The sequence below is a fragment of the Camelus ferus genome, chromosome 14 (genome assembly GCF_009834535.1).
Source record: "Camelus ferus isolate YT-003-E chromosome 14, BCGSAC_Cfer_1.0, whole genome shotgun sequence".
Classification (NCBI taxonomy): Eukaryota; Metazoa; Chordata; class Mammalia; order Artiodactyla; family Camelidae; genus Camelus; species Camelus ferus.
In genome coordinates, this window is record NC_045709.1 from 59,551,332 (window position 1) to 59,577,583 (window position 26,252).

Consider the following 26,252-nt stretch of genomic DNA (forward strand, 5'->3'; position numbering starts at 1 on the left):
ACATAAAATCCACATCCTATCAGAAAACATGTAAATGTATTCAAGAATGTCACAAAGTACATGACAGTAAGGAAGTAAGAAAATGCTATCAAAGTAACTGTCTTAATTTATTAAATTAATTGAATATCATTATTCAAATTTAATTCATACCTTTTAGTCAAATATTTGAAAAGAATAAAGTGTTTGCCTCATTTTATTTTTATATATTTATTTTACATTCATATGAAAACCTTCATATTTTTGACAAGAGGATTGAGAATTTTAAAACATAAGCATTATCTTTTTTCACTGTACTAAGTGTTATTACTCACACTCTTAGAAAAATGTATCCTTTGGTCGTTTGTCTGAGCAGTGATAATTTTGCTTACCTGTCCCACTTTCATACAAAATTTCCCATACTGACTCAAGCGTGGATTATTGGACATGCTGGCTGTGCATAAAGGCTTAGACAGTGGTGATGATTTTAAAGACACACTCCCCTTCACCCTGTGGATTATTTATTCACTATTCATTTAATGAACAAACATTTATTAAGGCCCTATTATGTGTTGTGTACTGTGCAGATGTTAAAAGGCCCCACAGGAAATGAACCTGTAGACTTGGCTTCCGAAGTATGTTACTTCAATTAGCTGAGCTGCTCCTGACAAATTCACAAATATAATCTACAGACAACCTTACACTGAGAGCACACACAGCAGCACCTATCCATTCATAATTCATACGTTCAGATTTAAAGTCACTCCTAGCAAATATACATCGCTGACTTAAATACATCCCATGGTTGAAAAGTTTCTCAAGTATCACTCAACCCATGCAGTAAGCAGCACCTGCAGTTTCTGGGTCCATTATCAGTTTACGTAGTGTTTTCAGGATATGACATTATCCAGCCAATTCAGATAATATTCAGGCAATATTTGGTACCACAGCCAAGAACAAATATTGAGACTAAATATTTTGTGCCTCTCGAATCTGTTTTCATCAGTCAAAGTTGAAAGGTGAACCCTTGAGCTACTTGACTTCTCCTGTGCATTAATGTGTGCTTCCTTAGCCTTGATCAACCTCCTCTTTCTTTCCGAAACTCAAATCCATTGGCTTTGTCCTCAAGGACTATTACCACATAAGAAATCAAGTTTCCCTTATCTCCAAGCTCTTTTCTACAAGCTTCCTGTGCCTCTCTGTCTTTAACTGAAATCTTGCTCACTCTTGATGCTAACTTCCTTTGAAGAACCCCCCTACATACCTTTCATATTTACTTCAAACTTCCTTTAAGACATCCTATTTTACTGTTCCACTGAAGTCTAAGCAATGACTCTTCTACCTTTAACACCTCATTGTTTTACTTACTTATTGACATTAATTGACCTTAGGTTAAGACCCATATTTTTTAAGAAGCTAACTACTGGTTCACAGCCCTTATCCATAATCTATGCTCTCAATATTTGGGGATATCTTCAAAATGCACTTTGACAACTTCTAAATTTTCTTTACTTCATTTTCTTTAAAGAACTGCCCTTACTGCAGCCTAGAAGTCCCTGCTCACTCCTTGATACAAAGACTTTTCTGAATCTCTACTAAATGTTCTACTGTACGATTATAACTTTCTCTTTTTGCTTTCTTTTAAAGCCATTCCCAATAAAGCCATTTAAAATAAAATAAGTCAATAATATTTAGATGTTTAAATTTTATTTTTATTTTATTTAAAATTCACTTTGTAAAATGAGGTATTCTACATGGCAGAGCAAATATTATAAGCAATCTTCAAAAAAATCTCTGATGAATAAAAATTTGGGATAATCAGTAATAAAATAAATGACAGAAATCATGGTGCATCTAAACTACAATTAAGTTGACCCTATAAACACTTCTGGGATTTAGCATCTACAAGCTAAGGAATCTTATGTATAATGTCATTTTTTCTTCAACTTTACTGAGATATAATTGATATATAACATTGTGAAATAAGGCTTACAACTTGATGATTTGACACATGTATATATTTCAAAATGATTACCACAATAAAAGGTTAGTTAACACATCCATTGCCTCACATAACTATTATTTTTGTTGCAGTAAGAACATTTAAGATCTACTTTGTTGACTAAAAAAAATAAAGCACAACATGAGATTTGTGAGTTAAGTTTTATTGGGATCAAAATGAGGACTATCGCCCTGGCTACAGTCTCTCAGATAGCTCTGAAGAATTGCTCTGAAGAGGTAAGTGAGGGGAGAGGTCAGTTTATATGTGATTTTGGGTGAAGGGGGATACATGCAAGTAAGCACACATTTTGGCAGAGGCTTGCTGCTAGTGACAAGAATGTTGCTGCTAGTCATGAGGAGAAGATGTCTTCATTAATGATTTTAGTGCTTTACTATATGTGAGATGCAAGAAATTGGGTTCAAAAAACTTTCTTCTGAAAAAAATCTACCTGAAGGTCTGTCCTGCCAGTTTTTCCCAGAGCACAGAGTGTCTAATTTCCTGATCAGTATGGGGTGTGTTGAAGATCAGTGACTGCAGGAGCTAGTGACTTCATTCCAGATGGCAAGTGACAATTTTTAGTTGGCAACACTTTCAGCATCTTTCAAGTATATATACAATACTGTTAACTTGCTCATCTTAAAACTAGGAGTTTGTATCCTTTGACCAATATTTTGCCATTTCCCCACCCCAGCTGCTGGCAACAACCATTCTACTCTCTGTCTCTTTGAGTTCAACTTTCTTCAGAGTTTATACATCAGTGAGATCATAGAGCATTTGTCATTCTGTCTGTCAGACTTACTTCACTTATGACTCTTAATGTCTATTCATTTTGTCACAAATGGCAAGATTGCTTTCATTTTTATAGCTGAATAATATGTATTCCTTTGAATGTGTGTTTTTGTGTGTGGGTGTGTCATTCACAGATGGACACTTAGGTTGTTTCCATGTCTTGGCTATTGTGATTAATGTTGCAGTAAATGTAGGAGTGTAGATATCTTTTTGATATCCTGATTTCATTTCCTTTGGATAAATATCCAGAAGTGAGGTTGCTAGATCATATGGTAGTTTTATTTTTAATTTCTTGAGAAACTTCCATGATGTTTTTCATCATGGCTGCACCAACGTACATTCCCATCAACAGTGCACGTGTTCCCTTTTCTCCACATCCTCACCAACACCTGCTATCTCTTGTCATTTTTTATAATAGTCATTCTAACAGGTGTCATTTTGATTTGCATTTCCCAGATGATAAGTGTTGCTGAGCACCTTTCCATATACTTGTTGATCATTTGAATACTTTCTTTGAAAAAATTGTCTATTCAGGCTTTCTAGAGTCTCATTGTTATTGAGTTGTTTGAATTCCTTACATATTTTGGATTTTAGCCTCTTATCTGATACATAGTTTGCAAATATTTTCCTCCATTATGTAGGTTGCCTTTTCATTTTGTTGATTATTCCTTTTGCTGTACATAAGCCTTTTAGTTTGATGTAGCTTCACTTGTTTATTTTGCTTTTGTTGCTTGTACTTTTGGTGTCATATCCAAAATAATCATTGCCAAAACCAAAGTCAAGGAAATTTTCTTCACTTTTTTTCTAGGAGTTTATGGTTTGAAGTGTTATATTTAAGTTTTTAGTCTATTTCAAGATCATTTTTATGAGTGGTATAATATAAGGGTTCAACGTCATTTCATTCATAAGGATATCTACTCCATAAGGATATTTTTCACACTCTTTATTGAAAAGACTATCCTTTCCCCCCTGGGTATTCTTGGCTCCTTTTTTCTAAATATGCATCAGCTTATGCTCTCTCTTCTGTTCCACTGATCTATATGTCTGTTTTTATGCCAGTACCATACTGTTTTGATTACTACAGCTTTGTACTATGAAATCAAGATGTGTGGTGCCTCCAGTGTCACATTTTTTTCTCAAGTATGCTTTAGTTATTGGGAGTCTTTTATGTGTGTGTGGTTTCATACAAATTTTAGGATTATTCATTCTATTTCAGTGAAAAATGTCATTGAATTCTTGAAAGGAATTGCACTAAATCTGTAGATTACTTTGGTTAGAATAGACATTTTGACAATATTAATGCTTCTGATTAATGGGCACAGACTATCTTCACATTTATTTTGTCATATCTAATTTATTTCTTCAATGTCACATGTTTTCAATGTACACATTTTTCACCTCCTTTGTTAAGTTTATTCAGATTTTAGATAAAAAGGATAGAAAAAAGGCTGAAAAATCAGCCTCAAATCACTCCCAAAATTCATAGGTTTAGCATAAAAATTGAAGCAAGGAGATGAAGACAAAATTAAGTGTGTTTTGAGAATTCATGAAGTGTGCTGTCACAAAACAAAATCTGCATATGTGCATTGTGTTTAAAAATTATACATGTATTTACACACACACATGTACATTTATGTGTCTCTGTGTGTACCTGTGTGTGTGTGCCTATGTGTGTGTAGTCATTTTTTTTAAAGAAACAATACTTATTTTTAGGGTTAAGAGAGAGGAGAACAGAGAACAGATCACTAGATTTATCACAAGGATGTTTGTTATTGGCTCAACTATAGTATTTAGAATGGAGTGGAAAGAAGCCTGATTGATATGTGTTAAAGAAACAGCAGAGAGGAAAGGAATATAGACAGAGTATATACATTATTCTCTCATGAAATTTACATGTAGAGGGAAGCAGAGAAATGGGTCTGCAACAAAAATGGAGTTTTGGTTCAAGGCAAATATTGGACACATGTAAATGCTAATTAGGATGATACAGTAGATAGAAGGAAAAGAAACAATAAAACAGAATGAGTACAAAAGTGATGTCCTCAAGAATTCATGATAGGATGGCATCTAGAATATCAGAAATGATTTAATTCCTTTAATTGCAGCCAGAACTCTTCTTCATTTGCTACAGATAGGAAGGAAGAGTTGGAAGTAAATAGACAGAATTGAGCTGGGGAAGATAAAGGGGCTCACTTTTAATAAAAATAGGTCATTAGGCAAAAGTGGCTAGGGTCTAGAAGTTTGAGGGAAGACAGTATTAAATAGTCCTCTTGGAATATATGACTCCAGATATTGGCTAAGCTGCTGTGCCAAAAATCCTAAAACACAATGACTTGCACAAGATAGAATTGTGAGTGTGTGTGTGTGTGCATGTGTGTGCATGTGTTTTAACCTATGTAATATATCTGGGCAAGTGGGTGGATCCTTACGCCTGCAGTCATTCAGAGCATGGGCTAGAAGTGTGGTTCCACCACTGACAATGCATAGCTTCTGCTATTATTTCAATCATTATTTTCAGTCATTACTAATTTCCAGCCTGTCAGAAGGGCTAGAGTAAAAGTCTAAAGTAGATAACACGACTCTGAGGATGTGCTCATGTAACTGTGCAGGACCCTGTGGGGACTTCCCAGGAAAGAACCCTCCCCCATATCCTCTGTAGTAGTTCCTCTCTGAAGTACCCAGATAACAGTATCTCATGTGTATTTCTTGAGATTTTCAGATGCTAAAAACTTTCAGATGCTAAAAACCAAAGGAAGAAATTAATTACTCGATCTAGAAATTAATTACTTGACCTAGATCTATTTAATTACTTGATCTAGACCTCCTGGCACCTAAGGATTGATAGTACCAACCACCTAGTTACCTCAACAGCAACCAATCAGAGAATTGTGCACAAGCTGATCATGTACCCTGTAACCCTCTCCCTTACCTGGCCTTTAAATATGCTTTGCTGAAACCCTCTGGGGAGTATGGGATTTTCTTGGACGTGAGTCTCTTTGTCCTCCTTCCTCGGCCCTGCAATAAACCTTTCTCTGCTCCAAGCTCTATTGTTTCTCTTTCAGTTTGTTTGTCCACATTACACATTGGGCACAGAAATTTGCCTTTGGTAACACATATTTCACTGTTTAAATTTGAAATGTGGCTACTTCTAGCACAAGGATGTCTGAGAAACACAATCTGAAGCTAAGCTGCTCTGTCTTCACTTAAAACTCTAGGACGGGGGTTTCTAATATTAAAAGTGAAGATGGTAAGAATTCATGCAGTGAGAGTTAGTTATCCATGCTAGAAAGGATGTGGAGAAAAAGCATATTAAGGAAAACATTAGGTATATAAAGCCATACTGTGGGTCCTTTTGAGCATGATCATTGTAATTAAGTCATTTTATGTTATGTTCTTCAGCTGCTCTCTTAATAATTTATTGAAGAGAAACTATAGACCAGGGGATATTATGAGCACTAAAGATGGTACAATAAACAATTCATATAATATTTTATTTCATGGAGCTTTAATTCTAGTAGGTAAAACATGCTGTAAACCAATACACAGTCAAACAAACAACAAATATATCAGAACATAAAAAGTACAATAAAAGGAATTAAACTGTAAGAGAGGGAAGTCCCTTTGCTGAGATGGTACTTAAAGTGAGATTTGATAGAAAAAAGAAAAAAAAAAGAAAAAGATGCCAGTCATGCAACAATAGGATAGCAGAGCTTTCCTGGAAGTGGACCATTTGGCACAAAGACATGAATGAGAAATAACTTTTATTAGAGGAACATAAAAAGGGGCAATGACATTGAATCATAATGCACAGAGGGCATAGTGATGGGGCTGAAATTGAACACGTAGTTGGAATCAAAACGTGTAAGAATTTAAAAAGTGAAGGAAAGGCTTGATTTTATTTTAAGTGAAAAATGAAGTCATTTTGTAAATTACAGAATTTGAATGATGTGGTCAAATTTTATTTTAAAAACATAACCAAGATTAGAGTTTTACAAAAGTAAGCGGATGTAAGGAAAGGGTTCAGCCATTCAAATTTTGTTTTATGACCCTCCCCACACACCAAAAAATGAAAATGTCCATAAAAATATTTGTATACAAATATTTATAGTAGTTTTATTCACAGTAGCCCTGAACTAAAAAGAACCTAAATATCTGTCAGTCGGTAGATGGATAGACAAATTGTGCTGTATTCACATAATTAGAAAGTATTAAACAGTAAAAAAAGTTATAAGTTACTGATACACACAATGTGTCTGAATTTCAGAAGCATGCTGAATGCAAGAAGTCTAATTTAAAAGAGTATAAACTGTATTATTCAATTGTATAACATTTTGAACATAAAATGTCTAATTTATAATAATAGAAAGAAAATCAGATGTTGACTGGGTCTGGAGTATGATGAAGGCTCACTGGAATAGGGCATGAAGAATTGTTTTGAGTTGATGGAAATGTTCTTTATCTTGTTTGTGGTGGGAGTTACATAGGTATAATTCTGCCCTTAAAATATGCATTCCATTGTAGACAAATTATATCTCACTAGAGTTTGTTTTTTAGTTTGTTTTTGCTTTAAATGAGAAGGGTCAAGGGAGTTATAGTGTTTGAAGTTTTTTTTTCTTTCCTTTTTCTTTTACTTTTGTATTGAAGTATAGTTTGTTTACAAGGCTATATTGGTTTCAGGTGTACAACATAGTGATTTAATATTTTATAGACTATACTAAATTTAAAGGGATTATAAAATACTGATTGTATTCCCTGTGCTGTACATAACATCCTTGTATCTTATTTATTTTATGCATAGTAGTGTGTATGTCCCCTTTCCCTTTCCTGGCTCTCCCCCTCCTCATCTCCTGACTGATAACTGATAATTTGTTCTCTATATCTATGAGTCTGTTTCTGTTTATTATGTTTATTCATTTTATTTTTTAGATGCCACACATAAGTGAAAACGAACAGTATTTGTCTTTGTCTGACTTACTTCACTAAGCGTAATACCCTCCAAGTTCATCCATGTTGTTACAAGTGGAAAATTTTTATTCTTTTTTATGAGTAATATTTTATTGTATATATATATGCCACATTTTCTTTATCCATTCATCTATTGATGGACACAAGCTGCTTCCATACCTTGGCAATTGCAAATTGTAAATGTTGCTATGAACATTGGGGTGCATGGATCTTTTCAAGTTAATGGGGGGTTGTTTGTTTTTCAGATAGAGACCCAGGAGTGGAATCACTGGATCATACAGTATTTCTATTTTTAATTTTCCACCAGGAACCATGTACATGCTTTTTTTCTTTTGAGCTTTTTCTTGCTTTTTTCCTTTGCTTAGATTTTTCCCATCATTTTTATGGTTAAGCTTGTTTTAGATACTTTTATCTTTTTTTAACTTATTTAATTTAGCCCAATTCCATTTCCTCAAGTTCCACACTACTGTCTTTGAGTTCAAGCCTTTAGTTCTCACTGCACAGCAGGCTAGTAAATTGAGATATGATGTCTTGGGACAATGAATAGGGACTTTATTTGGAAAGTCAGTAGATAGGATGGTGGACTAGTGTCCCAAAGAAACATCCTACCCAAGTTAGAATTCAGACTTCTTTTATACTAACAGGGGGCAGGATGTGACTGGTTGTTGCAAACTTCTTGGTGCCAGCCAGACCCCGCATAGGAGGTGATAATCCTTTTTTCTTGAAGCTGTCCATTTAAGTCTAGTCAAGATGTTCCTGTAAACCTCCAAGATAAGTGTTATTTTCTGTTCTGCAGTTTTTTATCTCTATAGGAGTGAAAAGTTTTATACTTTTAAAAGTCAAGTCTGGAAAGCAGAGCCTAAAGAATGGGTTACCATGTATACTTCAAGCTATAGGCAAGATTCTTTTACAAAGATGCAGAGTCAGCATGGCTCAGCTCAGGCAACAGAGCACAGAGATTAGAGATAAAGAAATAGATCCAACATGGAATCAGGTTTCTTCTTCTCTCTTATGCGGCAATCTTGACCTCAACCCCAATTTAGTATATATCCTACTCTTACCTATAGTACTTGTGTTGACATTATTTCATTGGCAACATCCTCACTGCTGGAAGTCAAGCTCAGTTGTGAATGAGAATTTGTTTAGTCATAAATAATAACTGAAATAAAATGGTTTAAAGAAAATAAAATGTACACATCGCCCTTTAATCCATTAGATCTTTTTCAGATAAAAACATTTTTAAGTTAATGTACTCTCTTTTACCCACTTAGGCATCCACAAGATCCTTTTATACTATAAGGAGCATCATTTTCACTTTCATAAAGAATTCTGAGCCTGTTAGCTACTCAGATGCAATAATTTGTTTCTTTTCCCCACACATTAGGAAAAGCAAATCCCCTGGCAGTAAGTCACCAGAAATTACAATGTACTGCTGTATCCCTTCACAAAAGGGTCTGGAAAGTACTAGCAAAGCCCTATTCCTCTTAACAATCTCTAAGCCTTATGCAAGTAAAGGATAAGTAAAAGTGTTTGGCATGGTAGATTTTAAAAATGAAATAAAAGTTTTAATTCCTTTATGGATAGACTACTTTTTAAAGTATGTTTGGCCTTATTTTCTCAGATATAAAAATATTTCAAAGCAGTTTCAATATATCTAATATGAAACTGCTAAAAATGTTTTATTAACATTCCATTTTACTTGAGAGAAACATAATAAATTCTTGACATGGAGAAAAATTCTCTGAATAATGGGATTTGGCCCAACTCTCTAGCCTAAACTAATCTCAAATTATCTCCTCAACCCCAGGGCATTTATATATGTTGCTACATCTATGAGGAAGTTTTTAAAATCCCTTCTTACCTAGTTAATTCCTACTCTTTCTTCAGCTCTCACACCAATCTTTACTTCCTCAGAGGAATAACTTCAACTTCACCTCATAAGAAAATGTTCTCACCATATACTGATATAACTCGTTGATTAATGAAGGTGTCCACTAAATTGTAAACTCAGAGAACAAGCTTTTGTTCTCATCTCCTTATCTTCAGCAACATAGAATTGGCAATTAGAAAACTTTCGATGACTATCACTAGACTAACTGACACAAAGAATCACAGGCTAGCACACCACAAGTCTAGGCAATGGCTTGCATTGCTTATCTATCTGAACCCATATTAGCACAGAGATAGCCATATTATAAAGATACTGAGTGTATCCAAATAAAAAGAGACAGGGGTCAGAAGGTAAGTGAATATGGGCTTAAGTAAAAGAAGAACTAAATGGAAGTGAACGATGAGTAGTTGGAAATTATGGTAGTTATATAAACTAATAATTGAAGGATATGGATTAACAGCATTATAGATTTTACACAGTGAATTATAACCACTTGGAATCACTGAAGAAAGGCATTTTGAATTTATCATTTTCTCAAGAACTTTCTGTATGTTGGAATTTTGAGCTGTAAATATCTGAAAATTGGACAATAACTAAATGAGAAGTGTATTGAGATAAAATTTCAAGATCATGACCCAAATCAAAGTTTCAGATGTAAGAGGAAGCAGAAAATCCAAGGACTTTCTAAAGTGTCTTACTTTACTCATCCATGGATAGAATGTAAGAAAAGGGATACAACTGAAATTTGTAATTACCTTCTAAGTTTTCTTCCTAAAGTTCTAATTCTCTAGCCTTAGTTTTTGTATGATTGAAAAAAATTCATAGAAATAAATTTTGGCATCCATGGAAACCTTTTTACGAAGTTGGTTGGGATAAATTATGGCTGTCTATATTTTTGGTAGAGGATGAACTCTGCTACCTGTAAAAGCAATATTAAAAGTCCCCTAGGGAGAGCTAAATGGAATGAATGATTTTATTTTTTTGTGGTGTGATTATAGATATTAGTCTTTTAGCTGAAAGTAAACTTGTGTTCCAGGAAGTGGAAGTGTGTACACTCAAATACTTGGTAGCTTTGGGAACAATTACACCAACATCTGAAGGCCAGTTTGTATGCCTGATGCATCATCCCAAGTGAAGCCTATTTTTCACATATTATTACATTTTTACTTATTTCAGTGCTTTCACGGTAATTCACACTCTTCTTCATATCTGTTATAGCCTACAAATTACATTCATTAAGTATCTACTGTGTCATGCTGTGTTTTATTTTATGCAAAATAAGTGAAAGAACATGAAAATTTTATTTTCGATAAATTTGGGATCTCAAGTAGACATATTGTTTGGCTGCATCCCAGAGGCTTATAAAGCTTGTATTTGCCCAGCTTAAAAAATTTAAAAAAGAGCCCAGAGTCAGCAACAGAGACATCAATAGTTTAATGATTAGGGACATCTTTTATGTCTGAAACAAGGTCCTGGAGCAACACCCCAATGTGTGTGGCAGATAGTGGGCCAGACATGGTGGCCATTTTTACTCCACGGGAAGGGGTCTGTAACCAGTTATGTGGGGATTGACTTCAGGTCAGCTCACAGGTTACGAGGGAACCAGCAGAGGGGCACATCCCTCACCACCCCTTTGATAAGCAATTATAGAGGAGATGTTCTGATTTCAAGTTAGAACAATCATTCTAACTTGTGGGCTTGTGGCAAGTATGTAGGAAGGTGAGTCAGGTGAGTAAGGTGTAGTTGAAGCAGGCACTTGTTGGCACTGGTCCAACAGGGGATATACAGAGAACAAGAGAACAGCCATCTTCAGTGGTCTTACCATACACATGATTATGTAGATTTACATGTATTGAGCATTAGAAAAATCTACATTTCAAAACTAGAGTGACAATAATGGACTGAATTTTTAAAATACAGTGGGTTTTTGTTATTTACAGCCACTATATCCTATAAAATCACTGCTAATACTGAATGAGCAAATACTAAACTGTTGCTCCTGGGGGAAAATATATATTCCTATTAGGTTATAATCTATAATCTTAAATCCTGGAATCAACTCATCCTGGTATATTCTATTTTCTTTATTTTACAAAAGAGAAAATTAAGTACAGAAGTGACTTGCCTGAAGCCATTCCATTAACTGGAGCCAAAGTTAGTTAGGATTCAAACCCTATCCAACTGGACCCCAGAGCCAGAGCTTCTTGCACTCCATTGCACTCCCCTCTGTCACTCCATCCTCTGATCATCTCTGTATGAAAGCTGAAGGTCTACTAGCACCTTGTTAGACTTGAGCTGGGAATATGCCAGTATAGGGACTCACAATTTTTATTGCTCTGCACGTGTCCCTGCATGACCACAAAAGCTCTTGAGTATTGATTTTGGAGCCAAAAAAAAAAAAAAAAAAAAAAAAGAAATTACCAAGCAGGCAAAGTTGAAAATACAGAATCCAGGAATAATAAGGATGATTGTACAACTTTATGAATTTGATTCTGTCATCACTCTGGAAGATTTCATCCATATTATTAGAATAATGATTTTCTATATAAGATGTTAGTCAATTCTAACTTCTATACATATTTAATTTACTTTCTATAGACACATCAAATCTATCTATACCTTAGTCTAAAATGTTACAGAATAATAAAGACTTCAGTGGTTAGAAGATTATCTGAATGTCCATTTATATCTCCTAGATGGACTAACATGAGTTTAGTGATATTGACTCTTCAAATTTTCCACCAGTGGCATGAAGCACATTGAGTTAATTTGGGGACCAACATTTCATCTCTCAGTTTTTCCTATGTGTCAATCAAATGATGGAAAATATTAATAGTTTATTACAAATGCTATAATCAGATGAAATGATTAGAATATATATAGAGTTTACAACAAAAATACATAAATCCTTTACAGATTAGGAGACTGAAGTTGAGAAGTGCCAAGTGTTTCATCTAAAGTATATTAATGATAGAAATTGAAACTTTAAGCTTTTCTTCTCTCTTCCAGATCAGTGGTTCAACATCACTGTGCAATACTTCTGGCCACATTTATTTTCCAGAAAGCAGTTCATTTAATAGAAATATATTGAGAATCAAGATATCTTGAAATCTAGTATTATCTCTTCAATAATTCATTTTTAAATTCAGTTGTGAAATGATTTCATACAATAAAGGACACAAAATTTAAGTGTATTGTTATGAGTTTGACAAGTGACTACACTATTGTACATACACAAAGATATACATTTCTGTTACTCCAGAAATTTTCCTCATGCCACTTTTTAGTCAACTTCTGCCAACAAAGGCAATCGCTCTTCTCATTTCCAGCACATCATTGGTTAGTTCTAGAAATTCAAATAACTGGAACACTGAGGTAATTTTATTCTTTTTTATCTTGCTTATTTTGTTCAGAATAATGTTTCTGAGATTGACTTATATAATGCATTAATAGTTCTTTTCTCTTTTTTTGCACTTCAGTTTGGATGACTTCTGTTGACCTGCTCAAATTCACTGATCCTCTCTTCTGTTGTTTTCAGTCTACTCAGTGAGTGAATCAATATTTTTTATAGTTTTTCAGTTTTGAGGATTTTCCTGCAATTCTATTTTTTCAGTTTATGAATTTCCCATTTAATACCCTTCTATAGATTTAAAAATATCTATTCAAACTATTAGAAAACATTTTCTGAAAATTTCAACATTTGGATTGTCTTTGGTTCTATTTTTATTGACTTATTCTACAGTTATTTTCCATTGACATTTATGAATAGATAATTCATAGGAATCCTGGGTTTTGTTATCTTCTGCAAAGTGTTCTGTTTGTTCTCTCTCTCTCTCTCTCTCTCTCTCTCTCTCTCTATATATATATATATTTTTATATATATATTAGTATATATGTATATAATTGCAGTATAGTCAGTTTACAATGTTGTATCAATTTCTGGTGCACAGCATAATGCTTCCATCATACATGAACATACATATATTCATTTTCATATTCTTTTTCACTGTAAGTTACTATAGATATTGAATATAGATCCCTGTGCTATAGAACAATATAAACTTGTTTATCTATGTTATATATATTGGTTAGTGTCTGCAGATCTCTAACTCCCAACTTATCCCATCCCACTCTCTTGCTCCCTGGTAACCATAAATTTGTTTCCAATGTCTGTGAGTCTGTTTTTGTTTTGCAAATAAGTTCACTTTTTTCTTCTTTTTTAGATTCTGCATATAAGTGATATCATATGGTATTTTTCTTTCTCTTTCTGGCTTACTTCACTTGTAATGACAATCTCCAGGTCCCTTTATGTTGCTTCAAATGGCATTATTTTATTATCTTTTTATGGATGAGTTGTATTCCATTGTATAAGTATACCATAGCTTCCTTATCCAGTCATCTGTCAATGGACATTAGGTTGTTACCATGTCTTGGCTATTGTAAATAGTGCTGCTATGAATATTAGGGTATATGTCTCTTTCTGAAGTAAGGTTCCCTCCGGATATATGCCCAGAAGTGGGAGTGCTGGATCATAGGCTAACTCTATTTTTAGTCCTTTGAGGAATCTCCATGCTGTTTTCCATGTCAGCTGCACCAAACTGCATACCCAGCAACAGTGTAGGAGGGCTCCCTTTTCTCCACACCCTCTCCAGCATTTATTGTTTGTGGACTTTTTAATGATGGTCATTCTGACTGGTGTGAAGTGATACCTCACTGAAGTTTTGATTTGAATTTCTATGATAATTAGCAGTATTAAGCAATTTTTCATGTGCCTATCGGCCATTTGAATGTCTTCATTGGAGAATGGCTTGATTAAGTCTTTTGTCCATTTTTGGATTTTTTTTTTCTTTTTAAGTTATATGAGTTGTTTATATATCCTGGAAATTGAGGCCTTGTAAGTCTCATCTTTTGCAAATATTTTCTCCCTTTCCATAGGTCTTTTGGTTTTGCTTATGCTATCCTTTGCTATGCAAACGGTTATAAGCTTTATTAGATCCCACCTGTTTATTTTTGCTTTTATTTCTATTGCCTGGATAGACTATCCTAAGAGAACATTGCTGAGATTTATGTTAGATAATGTTTTGCCTATGTGTTCTTCTAAGAGGTTTATAATGTCCCGTCTTATGTTTAAGTCTTTAAGCCGTTTTGAGTTTATTTTTGTGTATGGTGTGAGGGAGTATTCTAACATCATTGATTTACATGCAGCTGTCCAGTTTTTCCATCATTTGCTGAAAAGACTGTCTTTACTCCATTATATGTCCTTGTTTCCTTTATCAAAGATTAATTGACCAAAAGTTTGTGAGTTTATTTCTGTGTTCTCTATTCTGTTCCACTGATCCATATGTCTGTTTTTGTATCAATATCATGTTGTTTTGATTACTATAGGTCTGTAGTATTGTCTGAAGTCTGGGAGGATTAATCTTCCAACTTCATTCTTTTTCTTCAGTATTGCTCTGGCAATTCTGGATCTTTCGTGATTCCATATAAATTTTGGTATTCTTCATTCTAGTTCTGTTAAAAATGTCCTGGGTAATATGATAGCAATTGCATTAAATCTGTAGATTGCTTTAGGTAGAATGGCCATTTTAACAATATTAATTCTACCAGTAAGAGAATTTGGGATATCTTTCCATTGCTTTAAGTCATCTTTAATTTCCTTAGTCAATGTTTTGTAGTTCTCATATAGGTCTTTCACTTCCTTGGTCAGATTTATTCCTAAGTATTTTTTTTTTTTTGGATGCAACTTGAAAATGGATTGTAACTTTACTTTCTGTTTCTGATGTTTCATTGTTAGTGTAAAGATTCAAGTGATTTCTGTATGTTAATCTTTTGTTATGCTACCTTACTGAATTATTTTATTAGCTCTAGTTACTTTTGTGTGGAGACTTCAGGGATTTCTATATATAGTATCATGTCATCCACATATAATGAAAATTTTACCTCTTCTTTTCCAATTTGGAATCACTTTGGTTTCTTCTTCTTGTCTAATTGTTATGGCTAGGACTTCCAATGCTATATTGAATAGGAGTAGTGAGAGTGGATAGCCCTGTCTTGTTACAAATTTTATGGGGAAGGCTTTCAGCTTTTCAACATGAGTATTATGTTGGATGTAGGTATGTCATAAATATATTTTATGTTGAGATAGGTCCCTTCTATACCCACTGTGGTCAGAGTTTTTATCATTAATAGGTGTTGAATTTTAACAAATGTGTTTCTGCACCTATTGATATGATCATGTGATTTTTGTCATTTCTCTTGTTGATGTGGTCTATCACATTGATTGATTTGCATATGTTGAACCATCCTTGTGTCCCTGAAATTAATCCAACTTGATCATGTTGTATGATTTTTTTTTTTTTGCACTGTTGGATTCTGCTTGCTAATATTTTGTTGAGGATTTTTTCATCTATATTCATCAGTGATATTGGCCTGTAATTTTCTTTTTTGGTAGTGTCTTTGGTTTTGGTATCAGGGTGATGGTGGCTTCATAGAATGGGTTTGGGAGTCTTCCCTCCTCTTCAATCTTTCAGAAGATTGTTATGAGCTCTTCTTTGTATATTTGATAGAATTCCTCAGGGAAACCATCTGTTCCTGGACTATAGTTTGCAGGGAGTTTTTTTTTTTTTTTATTGCTAATTCTATTTCACTTTTAATGATAAGTCTATTCAAATGATCTATTTCTTCTTGATTCAGTTTTAGTGGACTGTATGTTTCTAGATAAGTTGTCCAATTTATTGCTGTATAATTGTTCATACTATTCTCTTATGAGTTTTTATATTTCTGTCATGTTGGTTGTGATCTCTCCATTTTCATTTCTTATCTTGTTTATTTGTGTACTCTCTCTTTTCTTCTTGGTGAGCCTAGCTAGAGGTTTGTCTGTTTTGTTTACTCTTTCAAAACCTAGTTCTTTGTTTCATTGATTTTTTTTCTATTGTTTTTAATCTCTATCTTATTTGTTTCCTCCCTGATCTTTATTATTTCTTTCCTTCTTTCAACTTTAGATTTTCTTTACTCTTCTTTTTTCTAATTCTTTTAGGTGGTATATTTGTTTTTGTTTGTTTGTTTGTTTCTGAGGAAGGCCTTTATCACTATGAACTTCCCTTTTAGGACTGCTTTGCTGGATTTCATAGATTTTGTGTGTTTGTGTTTTTATTGTCAATTGTTTTGTATTTTTTTAACGTCTTTGATTTTATTGTTGGACCTTTAGCTTTTTAGTAGCATGTTGTTTAGTCTCCATGCTGCCCTTTTTTTCTCATCTATTTTTCTGTGGTTGATTTCTAGTTTCATGTCATTGTTTCAGAGAGGATGCTTGGAATAATTCCAATCCTCTTAAACTTGTTGAGGTTTTTTTGTGCCCAAGTATGTCATCTATACTAGAGAATGTCACATGAGTACTTGAAAAGAATTTATATTCTGTTTTTTGGAGATATAATGTCCTAAAAATATCAATCAAGTCCAACTGTTTGATTGTGTCATTTAGTATCTTCATTGCCTTATTGATTTTCTGTCTGGAAGACCTGTCCAATTATGTTAGTGGGCTGCTAAAGTCTCATACTAGTATTGTATTCCCATCAATTTCTCCTTTTATGTCTGTTAGTATTTGTTTTATGTATTTAGGTGCTCCTTTATTGGGGCATATACATTAATGAGTGTAATATCTTCATCTTGTATTGCTCTTTTGATCATTGGGTAGTGTCCATCTTTAACTGTCTTTATGGCCAGTGTTTTAAAGTCTATTTTATCTGAATCACTATTGGTACTCCCACTTTCTTGTCATTCCCGTTTGCATGAAATATCTTTTTCCATCCTCTCATTTTCAATTTGTGTGTGTCCTTCACTCTAAAGTGGGTCTCTGATAAGCAGCATATGATAGGCTTTAGCTTTTGTATCCAAATGTGCCACTTTATGTCTTTTGATTGGAGCATTTATTCCTTGACATTTATAGTAATTATTGACAGAAGTGTGTTTATTAATATTTTGAACTTTGGTTTCCAGTTGATTTGGTATATCTCCTTCATTCCTTTCCTTTCCTTTTTGTTGTTTGATAATTTCCTTTTGTATTAGCTTGGGTTTTGTTTTGTTTTTTGGGGTTTTTGTTTGTTATTGACTCCACTGTATGCTTTTAATTTGTGGTTACCTTGTTTTTCAATTATGTTAACCCTTTACTCTGTCTCTTTGCTTTAGACTAATAGTCATGTAGACTCAAACACATTCTAAAAGGAATGAAAAAAAGAAAAAAGAAAAACAGAGACAGAAACAAATCTATATTTTCTTTCTCCCTTCTCCCATATTTCATTATTTTAATGTCCTTTTTTGTTTTTTGTTTTTGTTTTTTTGTTTTGCATCTTCATGTTTATTTTCTTGGAATTCTTTGTAGTTATTGTACTCCCAATCATGTTTTTCTCTTTTCAATATCTATTTATTTTCTAATATAGTAGACATTTCAATATTTCTTTTAGGATAGGTTTAGTATTACTGTATTCTTTTAGCTTTTACTTTACTGTGAAATTCTTTATCTTTCATTTTCCTCTAAAAGACAGTCATACCAGTTAGTATATCCTAGGTTGCAGCTTTTTCTCATTCAAGACTTTGAACATATTTTGCCACTTCCTTCTGGCCAGCAGTGTTTGCGTAGAGAAATTAGCTGGCACACTCTATATTATCCCTTAGGTCCCTTTATTACTTTCACTGGTTTTTACTTGCTTTTCTGTCTGCATTTCTGGTTGGATGACTTCTTTTATCCTGTCTTCTAAGTCACTTATTCATCCCTCTGCATTATCTAGTCTGCTTTTGACTGCCTTTAGCTTGGCTCTTATCTCAGCCATTACATTTTCTGTTTTAATTGGTTCCTTTTTATAGTTTCTATTTTCTTTTCATAGTATTCTCTGTCTCTATTCATACTGTCTCTTATTTACTTCATTGATTTTATCACCCCCTTTTTTAAGTTGTGATCTAGTAGACTGTCAAGGTCTATCACATTGTTTGTTCTTATGGGGAACTTCTCTTTTTCTTTTAATTGGGAGTAGTTCCTCTGATTCTTCACTTTTCTTATATTTCTCTGTCTCTATGGATTTAGGAGTATTAGTTTTCTACTGTGGTCCTGAAGGGTTGTTTTTTTGGTGTGTGTGTGTGTGTGTATTTAAAGTGGGAGCATTTCTATGTAGACTGTGTGCTTCTAATAGATTTGCTGACAGGGCTATTCTTAGTATGGATGGTTGCCACATCTTTCTTTTGTGTGTGTTTGTTGCTATCCCTTTGATTGGGGGTGTAGTTGATGTTGTGGTGATCAGCGACTGCCATGATTGTTGTTGTTGAGTGGGGCCTCCTTTTTTTGTTCTGTGGTTGTCACAGCCTTGACAGGGGCCAGGTCTGCTCCCCTGTTGCTGGAATAGAGGATTCTAGACCATTTTCTGACCTGTCATGTGTAGTAGGGAGTGTTGGAGCTCTTCTGCTGGGAAGAAGGTTCATCAGGAGATATCCACTGGGAAGTGCCATCTGTGTCGTTGTCTGTCACTTGTTATGTGGGCTTACAAGGTACTCTTTGTTGACACCGCTCTTGTCCCCACCTTAGCTGTGCAAATGTTCCCCACCTGCTCTGGTGTCTCCCAGGATCTGTGTCCCAGGATCCACCAGTGAAGATCTGCCAATGTTAAGCCCTTTGAACCACTATAGCTAGTGTGCAGTCACACACCTGAATCTTTCATGCATCACAGGGTCAGTGCAGCCCTCAGCCCTGCCTCCCTGTATGGTAAAGTATGCTGTCCTATTGTAAATATCCATACTTGTACCGCAACCCCCACCATGAGCCAGAACTCCACTCTCAACCTGTTTGTCCCAGAGATGTGGGTCCACAATGGGTCTAGAGAGATCAAATCCACTCTCCCTGCTTGAGGCTGTAAACAAATTTCAGTCCCGCCTATGAGGTTGCAGGGCTACTAGGAATGGATTCAGCTTTCAGCCCTGTCTCCATGCAGCAGTGATGGCTATGACCAAGCCCTATCTCCCTTTTCCAAGACCACAACAAAAATGTTGCCATGTGGAGAAAGTGTGGCTGCATTGTGTTTTCCTCCCACTCTCACAACAGCAGTGGTGCTTTTTTTATGGGGGCCACAGGCTGTTCTGTTCTGTACATAACCCCAGCCAGAGTTCACACCACCCTCCAGTCCTCTGAGGCTGCCTCTCTGCAATGGCCCTAGCCCTCTGCCTGGGCTCCTACTGATCTTCAGTAGCTAGTCCTGGCTTATCCCTGCCAGCTCATATCTAGGGCTGGAGATTGCAGGGATCCTCCATTTCCTTTAGTTCTGTCTACCAAGAGGCTTCCACTTTCTCCTCCAAGCCTTGGAAGCTCCATTTCTGTCCCTGCTGACCTACCTACTAGAGACGGGATATCCTAGCATGAGGGTGACTTTCTTCCTATTCCACTCCCTCCCTGAAGACTGGTCCTGCACTGAGTTTTTTCTATGTTTTTTCTTTTTTCTCTTACTGGATTTTGTGAGAGTCATCCTGTATTTTGAAGTGAAAGACATGGCCAGAGTCCAGTAGGTATTCTGCACTATTCAATGAGCTTGCAGATGTAATTCTTGGTGTATTTGTGGGAGAAGGTGAGCTGATTCTCTGTACTCCCCCATCTTGGCTGCAACTCCTGTTTATTCTGGAAGGTAGTTCATTGGTATTTCAGCTTTGTCTTGTGTAAGCTTAGATTCATTTTTGTTTATGGTGGTTGTACCATGTGGTTCCTTACTTCCAAATTGTGACTTTTTCAATGTTTCTGTAAAAAGCCTGAGTTACCAAGTCTTCTGATTTGATGGAGCACTAACTTCCAAGTGTCATGTCTTTATGGTGGACAGCTACTTGGACATCTGCTCTTACAATCTTTTGGTTGATTCCTCCCTGGGCCCTTGCATTTCCGGATCAGTGATGAGAGAATGATGAAGGGGAGTTTTATAAGATTTTGGTCCTTCTTTTTACTGTGGCTTCCTTTCTGGCAGTTCTATTTTAATTTCCAGTAACTCTGGTGACTTCAGTCTCTATCCTCTGACTTCTCAGACCGATACAACCCTGACTCTCCACTTGAAATCTATTTATTGTTCCCCATTTTGAACTTAGCAGGGATCTCATGGAAACAGTCATATAAGTATGGATCTTATCCAATGTGTTCCTTTCTTGGAAGGGTTACATTTACTAACCTTTCTGCTTGCTTTTGACCTGCTTATTAAGTGCCTTCAATTTTCTTTCTTTCTTTCTTTTTTTTTTTTTTTTTCGAGTTTACTATTGTTATCAGTAGGGTCATTTGTCCAGTAAAAGCAAATCTATTAAAGGAAGTCTAATTTATTTTTTAAAGCCAAACTAATCATGACTGAACTTTGTTTCAGACTTCCCATCCTGTGAGATGTTGGCAATGGCTGGCAACTCTTTTACTTGGGCTATTGTGAAGTAAACTGAGAAAACTTAAGGAATTATACTTCAAGATATTTAGAACAAATTTGAATCATAAATGAAAGCCGCATTGTTATTCAGTTTTGAACTCTCTCCTCTCCAACTCTTCAATTTTATAAAAGAATTGCTCACCTTTCTCTAAGAATGTGAAGATACAGTTAAACATGCTTAAACTACTAACATCATTTATACAAATTGAAAGACATATTAAGAACTTAAAAGTCCACTTTCAGCTGTTACAGCCATAGTATGGATTTCAAAAATAAACCCAGACTATATATAAGGAAATTGTTTGCCCAATTTAAAAACTATCTGATTTGATCTTTTGTTTATTTGGAAATTAACACACTAATCCTGTTTTATTCTTATTTCCCAGGAATGACTGATATACTTTTAGAGAAGAATTACCTTATTGGTAGTTAAGTAACTTTGACCTAATAAAAAATGTAATGATTTAAATTGCAGCATATTTTTTCTCAAGAACAAAGATACTTTCCCTCAAGTGTCCTGGTTTAAATTGAAAAATCGGTGTATAATGAGTAAAGTAAATCACAGTGACAAAAAAAAAAAAGTTTTTGTTTTAATAATAACTCAAATTGTCTATAATAGGTCATGGTTTACCCAGTCACAGCTTTAAATTTTCATAGGTGATGATATAGGATTCATGGTGACATTTAGTAGCATTTTGAAGCAGCAGCACTCTATCATTGTTTTAATAAATTAGAATCTAAAATAATCTATTATAACTTGACACATGACCTCCAAAGTGAAAAGATTTTCTAAATACCAAATCATTTAATTAATAAAAGATGGCACTGAACTGACCTGGGATAATTGATTAATTGCTTTATTATGTGGATACCTTTGATAAAATGAGGATTTTCAGCATCTAGTTCTACTTTTCTTTTAAGCACTGTTACTTGCTATATAAAATCTGAAACCCTGAGCTTGGACCACAAGATGTGTTATCAATCATAAATATATTTTTCTCTCAGATATAGCTAAAAACACCTTCCACCTCATACTACTTTTTCCTACTGTATTTTCAGATTCTACTCTTAGTCTTTTCTTCTCTCTCCTCACCTATTGTAAAGCCAGAAAATTGCATTTTTGTTGGGCTTTTACAATTTCTTTTTGGTGGAAGGAGTAAAGGTCAGGCAGCATTCCATTTCAGAAAGATAGTTAAATGGCTGGCATTAAAGTGTCTGCCAAAATGATGGAGTAGTACTCATTTTTTATCTTTCAGTGAAACCGTATGAAATCACAAATAAAAGCACTCACTACCTTTAATGTCAGAATTCAAATTAAAAAAATAATCTTTGTTTCTGTTTCCTGGATCAAAATGTATTATGAGTGAATCATGTTGGCTTCAATGCTTTTTTCCTTTTTAAAATAGTTTCAAAATTTGAATTATAGCAAAATAATTCCAAATCCAAATGTAAAACAACCTTATTTATCAGGAAAAGAAATGTTTAAAACTATATGGTCAATATTTAATTTTTAATCTATTCACTAGTAAATGGTTGAAAACATATTTAAGAAGCAGGCAGGTCAAATGTGGCACCATGTACCTCTGTAAGGCAAAAGCTTCTTAACATGTAGTTGGTAGTGTGTCAAAAGGAACAAAATAAACCATTCTTTGTGTTTGGAATATTTTTGTTTGTTCTTTAAATTATTGACTATTAAATCTAAAAATAAGAAATGATAGTCATGATAGCTGCAATGATAAAAATAATATTAAAGATGAAAACTACCATAGTAATAGTTTGCATTTATTGAGTGCTAATTACAGGCCAGGTACAACAATAAATTATTTATGTAAATGATCTTGTGTTTTTTTAATAATTCCAGTATCCTTGAAACTGATTTTATAAAAGCAATTTTAGAGTCTGGAAAATAAGAAATACTACTTTATTCATATAAAATAAAGTTATCAGACTGGATAGAGATGTAGCATATTGAGCTTACAATTGAAATTGGTTTCAGAGGATCACACAGAGAATATTTACTCTGTTTTATAAGTTGACACAAATATTTTTCTCTTTATATGAAGCAGTAGACTGGACAGAAGAAATATCATGAACACTGATGAAGCAAGCCTGAGTTTGAATCCTGGCTCAGCCACATTTTGCTAAATTCTTGTCTTAATTTCTTATTTTCTAATCAATTTATTTCTTCCATAAAAATTATTTTATTTCTGGGGTCACACCAATAGGGAAGCAAGAAGAAGTAAATAAAATAGATATTGATACATATATCATGCTATCTTTTAAAATAAGAGCTTTTCATAACTACATTGAAATAGCTTCTGAAGTGAGATCCTTATATAATCATATTTGACCACATACAACAAAATATAACTCTATATGTATGCATAAATAGTATATTTTTGATATATATTTATTCAAATGCTTTACAGTCTCTGCAACAACCAATGAATTCAGAAACATTTGGGGTATCATTTTGCAGTAACGTCAAGGTCATCAAAGTAAGCAGTACATTGGCATTTTTCTATCTTTTGCTTTTACACCAACAGTTTTCTTTTTTTTTCTCTCCCTCTTTTCTTTTTATTTTCTATAATTGAAAAGTCAATGTAAGTGTTATGCTGGACCTAGAGGCAAAGAGTGCCACGTAACATGTTTTCTACCTTTAAGAATTAAAAAATCTCATTACAAATTCAAAATTTAAAAAGAAGAAAAAATTAACAAACAATAAAGTTTGTATGTGACCAAATTAAAAAATTTGTCAGGCTTAACGATTTCAGAGATTGAATTTCTTCTTTTTTTTTTTTTTTTTTTGAGGATTTAGATCAGCCTCTAGGAGATATTAACAATCTTACCAAACTAAAATAAGTATGCCATAAAAAAGTATGTTTAAATAATATATCAACTGATTAATTGATCCTTCATTAAGAACTTGTTTTGGGCCATATAATATTCCACTGGGGGAGTATAAAGATGAGTGAAATATTTTCTGTTATTTCTAGATTCTAGGAGAAAATGGAAACCAGCACAGACACAATTATTCTGCAATTCTTACTCATCTGCTGGGATAACTTGAATAATTCTATGTTCCTTACAACCAGGAGCTCCTCCTGCTACCTCTAGCTACAGGAGTGAGAAGAGGCACAGAAAAAGTAAGATGGAGCTGGATATTTTATAAAGTTTTCCAGGCAAAGAAATTGAGCAATAGGGAGACATACTAGACAAAAATTACATCTCCAGATATGTCTACCCAGAATTTAAAATATGGTTATGAAGCTCAGAAGAGAAATAGCAAGTGACATCTTTCTTTGCTAGTACCAAGTTTCTGTGAAGATTTTACTTTCAGGCTTGTGATATTATTATTGTTATTGCTATTTTATAAATGAGAAGCTGATACATAATTTGTATTGGGTTACAGAACTAGTAATTGGCAGAGTTAGGCATTGAAGCCAGCTAATCTGACTACTGTATATAACTCTGCTAATATTCTTTATTCTTAAAACTGTTAAAATATCAAACATGCATTAAGTTCTATGTTAGTTCAATGACACTACTATTGTACTTGAGTAAACTCAAGACATGAGTATTTTAACATAATAAGTGTTTTCTTTCAACTCACCTGTAGCCCAACACAAAGCACTCAGTTGAGGAGAAGGGGTACTCTATTTCAGTCAGTCTGTAAGGAACCCAGGCTGATAAATTCTCCAGCATTGCAACACATAATTTTTAAAGTAACACTGAGTGCCTACAACCAGCTAGAAAATGGGGAAATCAAGTATGGAGGATGGCACCAAAGATTTTTATGAAGCAGGCTTGGAAGTAATATATGTAACTTCCATCTCCAATCCAATTACTAAGTCTTCATCATATCGTACCTTTAAATACAGTTTTAAGAATGAGAAATATAGTCTTTGGGCATAAATTTTCAAAGAAAAACTCTATTCATTCTGGAAAATTCTTTCCTCCAGTCTTATCCTTAGAGGAACAATTTCATTCATAGTTTAAAAAGGCTTTTTTATAAGATATAAAACTAATAGGGATAATAGTCCAAGTGTAATGTTACTTCTCTCACAAAATTAAACCTTGAACTTTATAATTTTTTTAACTTATGAGGAAGAACTTTGGGGGATGGTAAGTATGAAAATATGGAGGTCAGCTGACACTTCATTGGCATCCATGAAAACTGTGGTTTTATGGATAAAAAATAGGGTGAGAGAAATGTTATCCATTATCCTATAATCATCTGCTAGTTTTAAATGTTTGCCTATCAATTCGTATATGTATTTTCTTTCTTATGAGTACTTTTCATGTTTCATTCACAGTATTCTGGATTACTGATTTTATCCCTTGCTTTGTTCAGACTGAGACACCTATATAGATATAGATGTATTTATGGATACATAGAAATAGAGATGTAGATATAGAAATGTGATTATATAGTTCAATAATCAAGGCAATGCTATTTTTAACTAATGGAATTTGGTAAATATGCACTTAATATTTTGCTGTTCCACTTGTATTGTATTTCTGAACAAGTATATGATTGTTTTTAACCTGACAATTTTTAAGAAAGTGACATAACTATATCAAGACAATGATAAAACCAATAAAGTTGCTTAATATAATTTATTAACTTTGTCTTCATTTCTAGCCAATCACCAGAGAATATAATAATGTAGAAAAGACCTTATAGGACTTAGATATAGGTTTAATAATCCTATGTTCTATAGCAAAAACTATATAACTCTCTTGAACAATAAAAAAACATAACCAGTAATATAATATTAAGGAAATTTTTACCGAACTTTTATGCCTGCTGTTAAAAGTGCTTAAAATAAAAATGTATATTTTGTAATTCACTATTCTGAAAAATATGTTTCTATTTGGTTAATCTAGAAACATTTTTATTATATCAATAAAATTTTCATTATGTTTTTTAATGTATGAATAATTCATATAATATGAAAAATATAGAACATAAGTGATACCAAAAATAATATAACTATCTTCATTTATGTGGCCTAGGAGATTAGCAAGATGCCTAATTTTTTCTCAGTATAAGAGCTTCCAAGAATGAATGGAGGAAATCATGTTTTATTTTACTCAGGATTTTCTTATACATGTAATACAATGGCTATATTAATTTATATGTACATACATACATACATGAATTTACTAAAAAATATATGTTGAATTCTGTCTGTATTTT

General features: G+C 33.8%; 1 long non-coding RNA gene across 1 annotated transcript; it reads right to left on the bottom strand.

The window, feature by feature from the left end:
• Nucleotides 1-5,524: 5,524 nt before the first annotated feature.
• Nucleotides 5,525-25,688, bottom strand: LOC116668732. The gene is made up of 4 exons (XR_004325974.1): nt 25,678-25,688; nt 23,696-23,702; nt 18,307-18,311; nt 5,525-5,809 (listed from the first exon to the last, which is right to left on the bottom strand). It is a non-coding gene; the product is annotated as an uncharacterized LOC116668732 (long non-coding RNA).
• Nucleotides 25,689-26,252: the final 564 nt, after the last annotated feature.